Source organism: Vitis riparia, unplaced genomic scaffold (genome assembly GCF_004353265.1).
Source record: "Vitis riparia cultivar Riparia Gloire de Montpellier isolate 1030 unplaced genomic scaffold, EGFV_Vit.rip_1.0 scaffold315_pilon_pilon, whole genome shotgun sequence".
NCBI classification, from domain to species: domain Eukaryota; kingdom Viridiplantae; phylum Streptophyta; class Magnoliopsida; order Vitales; family Vitaceae; genus Vitis; species Vitis riparia.
Window position 1 is genome coordinate 21,873 of NW_023269667.1, and position 16,531 is coordinate 38,403.

General features: G+C 33.5%; 1 pseudogene; it reads right to left on the reverse strand.

Moving 5' to 3' along the window:
• Positions 1 to 8,008: 8,008 nt before the first annotated feature.
• On the reverse strand, positions 8,009 to 9,223 carry LOC117909752 (annotated as a pseudogene).
• Between the last annotated feature and the right edge of the window lie 7,308 nt (positions 9,224 to 16,531).

Below are 16,531 nucleotides of genomic sequence, written 5' to 3' on the forward strand. Positions count from 1 at the left end.
TTTAGTCACCCATGTGGGAGCTAGACTACCGAAGATAGGGGTTGAGCCAACTCTCCCGTAGCCTCCATGCGGGACAACCTCATTTTTTGTCGACTGCCATGATTTGAATATACTAGGGATTGGGGTCCCCGTTGAAAGGTGATGTCTACCTCATCAACTCCTTCAGTGACTAGTATTCTCAAAATCCTGAGGTCATATGGGCGGTGTCCCCCATGCGAGCTTAAAATAGTGTAGGGAATTGGACCAAAGGGAACTGCATGATCTAAAGGTTCCACCACATCATTATTATCCTAATGGTGCAAGTGATCAAGAGTACTTGTTGACTGATGCTGCACTTGAATGTGAGCACGCTGATCTTCAAGTTGTGTCTGCACCAAGGCATTAGCTTGCCTTAGCAACTCTGTCTAAGCAAGAATGGATTCAATTCTTTTCTCTTGCTCTACTTGATGCCTTTTGAAATCCTCAAGAATAATCTTCAACATGACGGCGCTCCAAGGAGCTATTGTACAAGTTGAATCTCGTGGTTGACTATCTCCTTTTGCGAAGCTTCCAACTCTAAACAAAAACGAGGGTTTACTTTCAGCTCAAAGTAAAAATGTTACTTTAATTTAGAACTTTCCCACATACGGCGCTACTTATTGGAATTGAGGATTTCTTAAGCAATAGTCCTCTTCTCGCTACGTGCTTCCTTATACCTACCACACAAGGCTCGCCCAGTTTTACCCCGGGATCACCTCCTCTGATGATTAAGTTAGCTAGGGTTTTCTAGAAAAGGTAATTTTTTTTTCCCCTATTTTTCTTGTTAGTTGCATTCATATACCTTTCAGTTACCGATAAACGTGGAGATCGCGGGAGAACTTTTTGGCCACTTCAAGCGGTTTCCGTCTCAAGTGTCAACTACCTCAATTACTCCTCGTGGGTTGTTCTCCCACGTTCTATTTCCCACTTTACCTATTGGGTTATTTAAGTTAGCTGGGCTATTAAGCTAGTTGGGCTTTTAATCTTGGCCCAAATTGGCCTGACTCAATAGATAGTTTTTTGGGTAGGCCCATTATCACCATTTACGAGGTGCCCACACTTATGTTGTCCAAAGACTAGCCCCTGAAATTCCACCCTAACATGCTCAAAATCCTCCAAAATGTGAACCCAACTTCTTTCCAAAACGTGCTCCAAAAGTCCTCCCTTTGACCGGTCTTTATTCCTTCCAAAAAGCATACCAAATCTTTCCCCCAAAATTAGCTTGATTTTTCTTTCCAGAACACTTCTCCATACTTCCCAAAAAAAATCCCATGAATATCTCTCCCACACATCCAAGCTTGTAGTTGACTATTCTTTTTGCACAAAGGCAAGCCTAGTTGACCCATTTGTCTTAGAATTTTCCTATAAATACTCAGCCCCGTCACTACCCAAAGACTTGCACTATGGGTTGAGCTTTGAGGAAAATTATTTAATTGATAAGAGTCTAAGAAAATAAGTATGCCAACCATAGTCTCTATACTTATACTATAGTAGTGCTTATATCCCCAACTACAAACCCCATGAAAACCCCACTTTCCATTACCCTTTTCTTCGTTTCTCCCACCCTTTAATCATCTATTTCGATTTTATCATCTCTAATACTACACAAGGATGAAAATATCGATAATCACAAATATATCAATACTTCGATTTTACAAATATATCGGATATATCAAAGATATATCGGCCGATATTTTGGAAAAAAATATCGGTAGGCCTAAAATTGATCAAAATTTATAAAAATATAAGAAAAACTTCATAAAAATGTAATTAGAAGTATAATAGATATTTTAAAGTTGTTTTATTAAAGAATTTGATATATGTATAATATAATTGATCAAATTTGATAATAATATCGTATACATCGATAAAAATATGAATTTTATAAGTATACATTTATTATTAAATTATATCAAATATTATTTCATAATAATATTATAATATTTGATTATTATATGTCTAATTTTAAAATATATATTAATATTAAAATTATGATCCATTTAATTCAATTGTATTAAATGATATAAAATAAATTGTGATATATGTACAATTTTTTAATATTTAATTAATATATAAATGATATTAAAAACACTATGAAAAAAATTATCATGATAATTTTTATATTTTTGGTAATCAATTAAAAGAAACTTTTGCATTTAATTGTAAAATAATTATAATTAATTTGTTCTCTAAAATATTATTTTAATATTTTCTTTATATGATGACTTTGAATATATATGTTTAGTGCAATATATTTAACAAGGGGCAAACTTGTCCTAGTGGTAAAGTGAGCTAAAGGCCAAAAAATTGCCTAGTGTTGTAGTGGAGGCACTATAGCGCGTTTGACCGCCATTGACCCTATATCGAAAAATATTGACAATTTTCCTCAAACTTTTGCTAGAACGATATTTCTTCACATAATATCGTTTTTATAGCCTTCGATACATTATATATCGGCAATATATCCCGATATTTTCATCCATGATAATACAAGGGTGAGTTTCCCAAAAGATTATAGATATCTATATATACATATATGTATGTTTGATTGAATTTTTGGCTTGATATCGTATGATACTTGTCAAACAAACAGTTTCATTCTGCAAATTTCCATGCGTACAATAAGTTTAGAGAAGGCATCACTATATCATATAGTTGCATAATAGTTTGACCGCCGCTGAGCGTGGCTGTAGGTGGTGTGGCAATATCCTATAATAGTGGTCAACAATATTTTGGTCTTATAGATATAGCTGCAGCCATTGGTGACCGTGACTAAAAGTCTCCTAACTAAAACAGTGGCAACAGTTTTTTGGCTGGACTATAGTTAGGATATGGACATGGCTTCCAGTTGACCGCGACATTAGGCATATTAGCATCATGTGCATATGACTGATTAAAATTCCAATTGTGATTTTTTTTTTTTCCCTTTTTTCAGCTATTCTTTATATATATATTTTTTCAAATATAAAATTTCATTATTGTGGATGAATAATGTTTGATATTCTCATTAGGAAAAATTAAGAATCCAAACAAACATATACAATGTCCAATCGTCTTTATCCCGACCATTCCTTTCACATCAAGTCTCATCCATGAAATCAACACCAAAACCAAAAAAATAATAATATAAAGAGAGAGAGAGAGAGAGAGAGAGAGCTTCAATGTTGAAATCTTTGTCACTAGCTGCTCCATATATATCTTTAACATGAATAGGTAACTCACAAGCTGTAGAGTATAAATATTCCTACTTGGAGATCTGATAGAACAATAGTCAAGAATTGAATAAGTCAATCAGACAAATAGATGTGTAGAAGCTTAGTCAAAATAATTTTTCTCTAAACTACTTTAAAATTGATTTAGGAATAAAGGTTTGGCCCACACTTCTCAGAGCCTTTTTGGTTGTTATTACTCGGGTTTCCCCAAATATAAGAGTTCAATGAAAGCATGCTTATGGTATTCAATAGAGCCAAGAGTTGTCAAGAAAATCTCTGAGTCCTTGTATAGAGCTAGGTCCTGATAATCTAGAGGCTGAAGTAAACCACCATTTTTTATCATTCTTGAAATCAAAAAACAACTCCATCTAAATGACTTATATCAAGCCAATTGTGTCTATGGCTACATCAATAATTTCACTTTGAACACATCTATAAAACCACTCTTCAGTTATTTTTGTATGTATGAAGTTCAAGCAAAGCATCTCGAGATAATGATGCATTAATCACAAAGCATAGAGAATAATCTAGAGCCAATTGTTTTGAGAAATAAATTTTTGGACAGTTCCAAGGAGATGCTAGTGTTCGACCTATTCCTAGACTCGTCTTGGCAATGGAAAAAGATGACAACTTAATTATATTTGCTGCCACCTGCATTGACTTCTCACAGAGGGAATGGTAACTGTTGCTTCTGGGATTGTTTTTCACGGCTACTTTCACCAGTTTACAAGAATATGTCATATTATCATGAAATAATCCTACAAGGAGATGATTTCTCTGGGATGATGACCTAATCCAAAACAAGTATGAATTCATTGTCTACTGTAATGTCATAGAAAACGACATAAGAAGACAGATGGACATTCCCAACTCTCAACAAAGATGTCACTCCTTAAAGTTGATAACTAAATATATAAAATTCCTACGTCTCCTTGAACATTCCAACTGCTAATTCAAATAAGGAAATATTAATATATAAAATCTGCACTTTTAATCTAATAAAGAAATAAAAAAATAAATAAGTGTTCCATATGAGAATTTTATTTCTTAGCAAAAGCAATAAAAATAAATAAAGAAACAAATCGCATCTTTTCTTTAAGATTAAAGAAGTCTAGACTGACAGTTTATTAGCCAAAAGAATCGACTATGATCATCTAAGTGGAAGTATGAAAAAATAAAATAGAAAAAATACCTCTGTATTCTGTTTTACCAATGAAAGGTTGAGGGGTGAGCAACAATCACTAGTAACTCCAAACACCTCCGAGCTCTATCTTGTTAAATCGGAGATGACCCCCAAAAAATCAATCTTCAGGAAGAAAGTAATGAGCTCCAAAAAATCTATAAATTTAACCTCAAAATGAAAATATTATTAGTTTAAGTTTAACTATCAGACCAGAAGCTGTAAACCACTATTTGATATTCCAAAAGTACAAATCTTGTCCAAATCAACTATAGATACTTGCAACATCAGAAAAGAGATGATCAACAGAAGATGAAGAAACATAATGAATGAAAACTCTCTTAAAGGAAGCCTATTTTCCCAATGCCTACTTGGTCAAGACATTAAAAAAATCCAGTAGAATAAATTAGAGCAATGCATTCATCAACCAAATAATAATAAGCATGTCCAAGCCCATGGTTATTTAAGTTGGGATTCGTTCTTGTATCAAGTAACAAATGATGCCAACAAAGGGTGGTTCAAATTTCATTTTTCACTCAAATAAGCCAAACAGAGGCCAAAGAGGAATATAATGACTCTTTCACTAGAGATTAAAAATTTGGGGAAAAGGGTTTGAAGAAAAAGACTTAGTTCCTAGGGCTCTTCCTCACTGATCTCCGACATAGATGAGTCGACTCAAATTCATGAGAACTCACTTATCTGAATGTCCTATTCCTTTCTTAAATAATTCAGGCTTGCTCTATCAATATATTTGCAAGCCATTGCCGCAATTTATAAGACTTTGGTAGCTTCAACCCTGTACCAAAGGGCTTGCTGCTCATGAAATCATAAAAAACTACAAACTAGTTATGGGTTCTAATCTTTATCAGAATTTAATTAAGTAAAAGGTCTGTCTATCATAATGGTTTTCTATGCTCATCAATTCTACAAACTAGTTGCAATAATTTCAAAAAACTATTGAAAAGGGAAAGCATACAATTTGAATACAATGTCAAATAAAATACATAAAAATAAATAATTAGTTCCATCTACATGTCAGTAAACTCCAAGTGTAACACAACTAGAACATGCAAGCACAGAATACCAATGTTGAAAATCTAAATGAAGTACCGGAGACATGAATTTATATAAAGATTTCCCGTGTAGCTGTGAATCAGGAGATGATAAAAATATGTAAATAAGGTACATTCCCTAAAGGCTCTATTTGGTTGCCAACAAATCAAGAGGAAAAAGGAAAATTGAAGTCATACACTTTGAACAATATAGATGGGGGTCCAATTTTTCTCCAAATTTCAGTGAGAACAAAAATGTATAGTTTGGAATTTTCCTTCCTTTCCCCCAATTTCTTAGCAACCAATTGAGCAGAATAGCAAACCAATAAACAACACATCAGACTATCTTTTCTGTAAAAAAACAAAGAAAAAGAAAAGAAAAGTGAAATCTCTAACTCAAATGTAATCCAAGCATTCATTTATCTTTCTTTTCCTCCCTTCTCTCAACAACCAAACGAAAGCTAGATTTCAATATAGCTCCAGAGAATGGAATAGAAAAACAATAGCACACCTAAATGGGTGACATTATGGTCCAGAAAGCAATGACAACAATGATACAAATTATATTATGGTACAAAATAAGGCATCAACTCATTAATACCCAACACACCTTGCTTTTGATTAAGGTTTGTTAGACATAATAGCTAGTTGTCAGCAATATGTGAGAAACTTCAACAAGCTATAGTGTTACTTATTCAAGAAATCAGCCTATTTTGTGGTAGAATAACAAATAATGACTAATTTTGTATGGGAATAAATGGTTATCTTGATTTAGTAGAAAATGAATAGAACAACAAATTAAACACTGATAACTATCGGAATCAACCAAAGCAAGAGAGCAATGCAGCCAAATCACTCAGATTCTATCAAGTAATTGGAATCCAACCTAATGGCATCACAGTGTAGAATGCCCCTGCTTGAAGACAACATTAACAGTGCAATAACATGACACTAACTTGGATCTTAAATATAAAGAGATTATTGAATTTCGAGTTCAGTATATCAGACAAAGAGGGCAGGCCAACACATATTATAAGATTTAAGGAACCAAATATAGGGAATTGAATAAACAGAGGTAATTAGATTTATCATCATTAGAGATGCCGAGTCAGGGTTTTAGCATCTTGTTTACCTAAGAAACCATTCAGTGAGTATGAAAGCATCTGGTTCTCTTGAATGCAAAAGGAACAAGCAAGAAAAGTACTTCCAAACAATAATCAAACCATACCCACAAATAAAACAAATTGTAACACAAGCACATCATATTTCAACTATATTCAACTATATTAATTTTTTTCAAGGCAAATAAATTTCTTAAAAAGCCCCTCACATCAACAATACTTACAAAGTTTGCAAACTTCTGAATAGGAGCTTTGGACATCTGGGTTGTCTCAACAAAACTAATTATCTGGCCCAAAACTATGTTAGATTCTACCTTGGTGGCTTGTATGTGAAGGGCGATATAAATTCATTGTTCCTTCTGTCATTCTAGACCAATTAAATAAAAACCCATATGCAATCAAGTAAAATGCAGCTTTGTTAGCTAAGACAAAGTCCAAACACTTTTTTTTTTTTTTTTTTTGGAGGAACAATTTTCGTAGAAACAAAACAAGACCAAACAAAAAAAGTTAAAATCAAACAATTTTGAGTCAATTAGAAAATGCTAGAAAGCAATCCAACCAAAACAGAACTCATAAGAATTCGGTTCAATTTACCTGTTGTACGGAGTGCAAAGCTCTCCATTGAAAGGCATAGGCACATAAACGGTACCCTCAGAAAATAAACTCAGTTTATCCACTGTCTGCAACAGAAAAACGGTTAATTCCACTTGTTGAAATCGAACCGAATGTGAAAATCTAACCTTCTTTGAAACCACAGCCTCAGAGGACGGCATGGTGACCCAATCAATCTCCATGCAATAAGAATGCCTTCCAGCAATGGCCGAAGAAAAGGAAAATAAGTAAACCACAACCAGAAATTAAAATCTTTCACAACCAAATGAAACATCCAAAGCGTCCATGGATTTTGAAAAGGTTTTACTCCAAAGAGACCCTAAACAATTCAAAACCTAAAAATTAAAATCCGAAAACTCCTAAACTCCAAAAATTCTAAATCCTTCCTTTTCCTATGGTTTCTCAGGAACCAGAAAAATCCCCTAAGGTTTCAGACGAAGCACTTAGAAAGATCCACGAATCCAACCTCTCCAAAAAAAAAAAAAAATGTAAAAAGAAAAATATTCAGAACCTTGAGAAGCGTTCTCCTACGAAAAGGCATTGTACGAAAAGGTATTGTATGCCCACGCCTACAACCTTTTAGACCGAATATTATTTTTAGGTGCAAATTTTCTGGCCCAACTAAAAATTCCTGTAACCATATGCCTTCATTCTTGTAGTGTTGTGTGCAACCAAACATAGCCTCTACTCCGTATGGCCCCGGAGGCCTCACCATGGATGTCTCCAGCCATCGGTGGCCCAAGGAGAAGGTGGTGGTAATAATGGGGGCGACCGGCACGAGGAAGTCGCGGCTCTCCATCGACTTCGCCACCAGGTTTCCCTCATAGATTGTGAACTCGGACAAAATGCAAGTCTACGAAGGACTAGACAACGTCACCAACAAGATCACAGAGGAGGAGCAGCGCGGCGTTCCTCACCATCTCCTCGGTGGCGACTCTGGTGGCGCCCACACTGTAGAGGAATTGCGCGACCATCATGGTGCTCGGCCTCGCCACCAGCTTCTCCCATGCTTCATCAGCCTCTCTATCGCGTTTTAGGAATACTTCAGTGGCGTCCAGCCGGTGAATCTTCCATTTCCGGAGGTTCTTGAGCCGATGAATCCCCTCCAATTGGCGACAGGCTAGCTTGCATGTGTTAGCCTTGATCTCATGCACCGCCTCCTGCAAAACCTTAGCTCGAGCTTCTTCGTCCAGGAAACCCGTTGGGAAATATAGATCGAGCTCCGGAACCCCAATAGCTCTCCTTATCCCCCTCGTGTAGTCTGCATTTGGATAGAACAGTTGTTCAACTTCTTCCACCATTCCATTCCCGACCATCTTGTCGACCCGTTTGGAGACGAATGAGTGAAGGACCGGCCGGGAGACGTCCACCCAGAGGAAGCAGCACTCGTACCGGGCATCAATGTATGAATTGTAGCCCCCAACGATGATTGGGAGGCGCCTTCCACCGAGGATGGATTCAATGGAGAGTGAGGCCATGTCCCGAAAATCGGATGCAGTGAATCCACATTAGGATGCGCTATCCCGAGGTGATGGTGAGGAACGCCGGGCTGCTCCTCCTCTGTGATCTTGTTGGTGATGATGTCTAGTCCTTCGTAGACTTGCATTTTGTCCGAGTTCACAATCTCTGCGGGAAACCTGGTGGCGGGGTCGATGGAGGGCCGCGACTTTGTACCGGTCGCCCCCATTACAACCGCCACCTTCTCCTTGAGCCACCGATGGCTGGAGACAACCATGGTGAGCCCTCCGGGAGGCATACTGAGTAGAGGCTGTGTTTGCTTGCACATAAGCATGGAAATTTCAATAATGAAACCTGTTTGTTTGACAAGAAAAATATCATGAGATATCAAACCAAAAATCCAATCGAACATGCATGTATGTCTATATATATATATATATAATCTCTTTGGAAACTCACCCTTGTAGAATCAGAGATGCAGCAACCGGAATAGATGATTAAAGGGTGGGAGAAACGAAGAAAAGGGTAATGGAAAGTGGGCTTTTCGTGGGGCTGGGGATAATAAGCAGACTTTTCTCAAAGCTCAACCCACATTATGAGTCTTTGGGCAGTGATGGGGCTGAGTATTTATGGGCATATTTCAAAGGGGTAAGAACTAGGCTTGCCTCTCTCTGGAACAAGAATCGTAAACTACAAGCTTGGATGCGTGGGGAAAAAAATATCCGGACTCTCCTTTTTTTAAAAAAAAAAAAAAAAATCCGGACTCTCCTTTTTTTTTTTTTTTTTCTTTTTTTTATAAAGGTAAATATAGCTTGCATTAGAAGTCTCTAGAAGCGACAAAGACAGTAAATACGAAGTATATAATCAGAATGCCGAAAAAACTACACAAAAAGACAAAAAAAATTCCCCTGCATAAAGTCATTCTATAGAGCCAATATAAAAGTCTACTGTAGAGTTGTCGGCCACCTCACGACAAAATTACCCTTATGAATGGAATCTTAAGTAGGGAGCTTAGGCTTAGTCCGCCCGCCTACCAATCAAAGAGGCTGAGAGTAGTAATGTCCAAAAAGGGATATTTCTGGGTCCACTGACAAGTGATATATATAAGGTCCACGTCGTAGCCATGATTTCACAGGACATGATCATCTCATCTTGTTTGTTGAGAAAGAGATCTACTGCTGACACTAATTTTGGCAAGCAATGATTATGTTTATACGGGGTCTTTTAGCTGATATGGGGGGTCTCGTAAATCTGTCCTAGAAGAACATACAGGAAGAGCTTTTTTTTTTTTTTCTTATTCTTGGATTTGGATTGGCTTTTGTGGGTTTTTTGTTTTCACACAAGTCATCCAAAATCCCCCCATTATCAAATTTGAACCCCAAGCCAAACAACTTTGTGTCTAAAACCTTAGGACCAGCTCACCACCTCTTTTTCCTTCGTACCCACCATCTTTAGCTTCACTCATCACCAAGCCCACTTCTCTCACTTCCTCCACCTCTCATTTCATATCCGACCTAACTCCATCTCTCCTACCCAACTTGGACCCTTGAGCACTACCCATTTGGTCCATAGCTCCAACCAATCCAAACCACCTCTCCACTGCCACTGGCACCGACCCATGTGAAAGAAAATGCAGAAACATGGCTTCATTGCTGCGTGTGGCAACTATCAATTTGGAGAGGTTCAACGGGTTTGTTTGGTGTGTAGAGGATCATGACTTGCACAGTTCGAATCATTTGCATATGGGAGCGGATAAGACTGGGTATGGGATGACCAAAGTTGGCAAGCTTTTGGAACGTGAATTTGAGAAGAGCAAACACTATTCACTGAACTGTATTGTGTAGATGTTCCAGACGAAATAAGTCTAATGCCTAATTTTGACTGTTCATTTCGGTCCGAGAATAATAGAGGGAGCTGAGAACGGACACATCCTCCGGGTGGGTTCAACTGGGCACTCGATTGAGCTTAGTAGAGGGACTTGGAACATTTGTTTGTGATGATTCAAATTTCTAGGGATGTGGAAATCCTTCTAGTGGTGCAACCCCAAACCTATGAGAGACAACCCGAATATGAATAAAGGGTAAACAGTGAGGCAAATGGTTCTCCTTTCTATCACGACATCAGGTTAGTGGCAATGTGCACTTTGTCGAAATTTGAATGGAAGCAATAGAGTGCATGGCTCAGGAAGTAAAGAACTCTAATGATGATGCAAACTGTGGCTTCTCATGAAATTGAAAATAAAAAAAAATGATTAGAGATTGAGAAGTGAAAAAAGAAAAGATGAGCATGCAGAGCTGAAATTGGAGTCAAATCAATGAAAGATGTCGTTGTGGAAATTAGAAGTTGGGTGGGATCTTGGATTTCTTTGATACAAACAATGACAGGTCAACTCACCACCACCAACAATGCAGTCCCAACTTGGCAGCCCTCGGCCCCACTCCACTTTTTTGTGGGTCAGTGTTTTTTTTAAATTCATGTCCTCATTTTCTTAATTCCTCATTTGTACTTGCAAACATTAATATTCAAAACTCTTTTAACTTCACTCTAATTTTCAAATAATTTTAAGCACACAAATTTTCTTTCTTAAGGTTTTAGGTCATCAAAAATCCATTTTTAATAAACTAGTTGTCATTTTCTTTCTGGCAAGCTCATTTCACAAATTTTCTTTGATTTTCAACATTTTTTTTTCCATTTTTCATGTTTTTAATAAACATGAATAAAATTCCGTAATTCTAAAGATAATGAAATTTATGAAATTAATTTATGTAAAATCAATTGGGCATTGATGGGGCCCAACATTTGTGATTGATATTGATTGACTTATGTTCTACTTTGACATGCATGCAATTATTTTATACTTGAATTAACCTTGTTTCCATTATAACACATTATTATTTGCTGCTATGATATACTCCCACTCCCACTCTATTTATTTATTCTTCATGCATGATTTGCTTCTAGTGTATGATTATTCCTTAGTATTCATTGATTTCCTTATCAATTGTTACACTTGTCTTACCTTATTTAGTAAATATCCATTTTTAGAGAGCTTAAAGGAGTGCGGCGATTCGTCGTCATACCTTCCCAATATGTAACCTGATCCCTAAACCCAAATTTGGTTTTCATAAACCGCATTTTCATTTTAGGAGTCACACTTAGGTTTTTCTTTCTTATTTTATTCCTCCTTTAAAAAAATAAAACAAAAATAAGTGGCGATTCCAAGTCTTTTCTAAAAATAAAAATTTTCACAAATAAAAAACGAATCGTGTCATCGAGTGGGAATACATTATGAGAAACGCGAGGTTCACACCTTATTTATTTAATCATATATAATAATTGATAAATATGTTACACAATTATAATAATTTATTACAACATATGTGTCATTAAATTATATATGTTTAAAATGAAATATAACATAATATCATTAAAGTGACAAATTATAGTTGTGTACTAATTATACAAGTATAAATTATAGTTAAAAAATTTAAACTCCATCAAACTAATAGAATTTCTTTTATAATAATTAGAGTGGACACCATGGTGACTACTGTTAGGCTTGGGCCAAATTTTAAAATGGGCCTTGGGCTGCCCTTGGGCCTAGGTTAGGGCCATCTCTTGGTATAATCATTTTGAAGAAGTATATTGTTGCGTAAAAAAAAGAAAAAAAGAAAGAAAACCTACACTAAATATAAAATAAATAAAAACATCAACTAAAAAAACTTTGGAAGGTAATCCTTAAATTTGTTGGATATATAATTTGACTAATGAATAAATAATTGCAACATGCACAATACAATAATATATTACACAATTATATTTTATTGCAACATATATGCCAATAAACTATATGTGTTTAATTTCAAATATAATATAAGATCATTAAAGTGACAAATTATAGGCGTATAAAATATTTATACAAGTAAAAGTAAATTATATTGTATAAGTTCAAATTAGAAGTTTTAAACTCCATCAAACATACAATATATTAAAAATTGGGTTGGACACCATGTTGAACGGTGAGAGAAGTAAAATGGGTCTCGAGTCTTATTGAAATCATAAAAGTCTCTTGGTATCATCATTTTTGACAGAAAGGAAAACTACATTGATGTAAAAAAATTATATGAAACATAAATAAAATAATTAAACAAGATAAATGCCAAGATTCTTCAAATTATGTTTCAACATCCTAATTTTATGATATATTGAGCCAAACTATTAAATAATTAAAAATGATTAATAATTAAATTTATTGCATTTATATTTTCAAGAATACAACCTTGCCTGTGAGCAAATCCACTTCTTTTCTTAGGACTTCTTGGTGACAACAAAGAAATACTTTAGAGTAATAACAATTCACTGAGTTGAGCAAGACAAACCTACTAGGTTTCTTTTTCCAACAAGAGGAAGTGAAGCTGAACTTCGAATCTATTAGAAAGCAAATCTTCCCTCACCACACCCCGACCTGAAAGTTCTCAAATAAGTTGGTTTTAGTCCAGTCCAATGAGTATGTCATGCCAATTCGCTTGAAAGCCCTACAAGAACCCTTCTATGAAGAAGCAATTTCAAGTCTCAATTCATCTTCCCAAAAGTTTATCTTACTTAGGCTAGAAGAGCAAGCAACTTAGCAAAATAAGCAGTATGATAACCTAAAAAGAAAGTCCTTGTATAGACTTTGAATACTTCCCCACAAGCAGCAGGTACCTTGGCAAGTGAGGAGGTTACATGTGGAATATTTCTAAAATTGTGATTACAAATAAGGCACCAAATTAGGGAGCTATATTATTCATTTTATTTTATATGAATTCATTTCTTTTTATTTGCATTCTTGATACAATAATATAAAAAGTCTCAAATTTCTAATAAAAGTAAATATAATTCTTTTTGAATTATTTTTTGAAATTAAGGATGTTAAAACATTTTCCTTGATAAGAATTTCTTACTTGTAGTAATAACTTGTCCTAATGAACAAAACTTCAAAATGGTATGATATTGATCTTGTTGTCTTCTTTGTAAGTTTTACTACACCATATGTCATGATCTTGTTAGGATTTACAATCATCTCTTACATCAACCCTTATTAGCATCAAAGATGGTTCAATTTGATTGAGGAATGCATATATTCTAGTTATTATTTTGCTTGCGATACTCTTTCCAAGTTATTTTCATATTTAGGATAATTAAATATTTTTAGTTTGAATTATAATTATGTAATTAACCATTGTTGATCTCCTTGACATAGAAAGAAATTTGGTGATAAAGGTGATAATAATGTCTTTTTCTAGTAGTAAATGATTGATACGAGTTAAAAGTTTTCTCATCTTTTGTTTTAAGTTTTAGTTCACATTTCTTTTTTATATTGTTTAATTCAAGTTCTTAAGCATATTACTTTCAAGATATATAACCTTATTAAGTATGGTGTTTACTTTCATAATTAAATAAAAATTAAATATTTTAATAATTATTTTATGTAAAAAACAATTTGGTGTAAACTAGAAAAATAAAACAAAGAAAAAAATAATTAGAAAAACAATTCTTGGAAGCATTACCTATCATCTTAAATTAGCTTTGTAGAATTAATTCTGAAATCATAATATTAAATATGTATGTTTAATATTGAATATAATATAAGATTTGTACAATGACAAATTATAGTTGTATAATATATTTATAGTAATAAGAAATTATAGTGTGTAAGTTATACTTGGAAGTTTTACACTCCATCATACATGTAGTTTCTATTAACAATTGGACCGGATGGCATAGAGTGGCATGGGCTTGATTTTAAGGACTGACCCATAAGTTTCGTTGGGTGAGGGCCAGGACCTTGATTGGTGCTAATAGCGTAAAGTCTCTTGGTATTATAATTTTGAAGGAGAGAAAAACCATATGATTTTAAAAAAATATAGGCTAAGTTTATAATATTTTGAACCAATATAAAAATAGATATATCAAAGTAAAAATTTATTAGTCTTGGAATTTGTTGCATTAATAATTTTAATAATGCAAAGATAATTGCAACACATCAATTTTCTAAAGAAGTAAATGTAAAATGATTTTTGAATTATTTTCTAAAATTATATAAGGGTTTTTTTTTGTTGACTATATTTATATTCCTAATGAAAAAAATATGAAACATAGAAAAAAAAAATCATTAATTTCTTTAATTCCCTAAAAAAAAAAAAATCAATTTATAAAAAAACTAAATAAATGTTTTTGAAATAAGATTTAAAGTTGGAAGGGTAATAATTTTTTCTTTTAATTTCTATTTAGTTCAACATAAAGAATATTTTTAGTTACTATCCTAAAATTTATTGTTTATTGAGCAATTAAATTATAAAATTTTAAGAAAAAACTTGTTGAAAGTAGTAGAATTAAATTAGTTAAAATGAATGGAAGTAGTTGTATACATACAAAACTTTTTCTAAAAGAAAAATTAGCAATCAAATTGAAATTTGGTTCATATAAGAAATGTGACAATATCTATTTACTCATCTAATTCTTCTAAAAAAGAACTTGGACCTTGGCGTATTTGGGGTTTGGACTTGAACTCTTACGTGTCTCGAGTTGAGGCTTGGATTTGGGCTTGGACTTTGACATATCTTAAGTCTAAGCTTGGACCTTGGTGTATCTTTAACTTGTCTTTAGACTTTGGCATGACTCACATTCATTAAGGCCATGAATTTTAAGATATATTTAAATTGTTTTAACCTTTAAAATATGATTATTTTTTGTTTAAAATTAATATTGAAGACATTCGGAAAAGCATATTTGGATAGGTTTTAGTTTATTTTTAATGAGAATTGATTGTTGACCTTTTAACCATCCAATTCACTATTTTATTTATTTATTTGAATAATTATATTTTAATTGCCTAAATTCTTTATTTTTTTATATTTAATTTAAAGATAACTTGTTTTTCTTTTGTATGAGGCTCATGTGACATATGTCATAATTTGATTCAATAGAGTTACTGTCGAGTAATAACTCTTATTTTACCAAATATTATTTTTATTATTTTTTTATAATATAAAGTAATTTTTTACTTGACCATAATTTAAATCAATTATGAACATTCAATTTTTTTGGCCATAATTAATTTTTTTGTTGGCCCCGTAATTAACTTACTTTGAGTAAATGACAAATTGTAAAATGTTCCAAATTGCAATCTTGGTCGACTAGGAATTAGGCAGATTCCAAATGTTCATGGTATGTTGTTAGCGACATCTTTACCACATCCAAATGATTTTAAATAATACACCTAAATAATCTTGGGCAACCATTTCGGAGATATCAATCCTTTGGTTGTATTCGGGAATGATTCTTTAAAGTAGTTTTGTGTTTTGGACAAAATTTAAAAATATAGAAAATACTTTAAAACCTTTTAGATTGTAAGTAAGTATTTGGAACCTTCATGTAAAATAATCGAATAAATTGATTTTTATACTTGAATTCTCAACTAAAATTTTACTTTAGAAAATAACTGAGAACTTCTCAAAAACTATTTGTTGATAAATAGCTTTTGAAAAGGTACCTTCTCTTGAAAAGCAAAAGCAAACTAACAAATGAGAAAATTGGCACATAGAAAATCTATAAAATAAAATAATTTTTAGGAACCAATTATGAGAAAAACATCGAAGTAACATAATATGAAACAAACTAAATTTAATCACTTGCACAAATTCTAAAGAGAGAGCGATGCTCATGTTTCTGTGATCACCAGCCAAAATCTCCACTAATCACTTTCACAATTTCACAACAATCCATGGAGTGCTACACTCCAATTGAAGGACAATACAAAAATATATATTGCAAAGCATCGTAATTAATTTCTAGTTTCATATGGCTTTCTAAATTTCTCATATATATATATATATA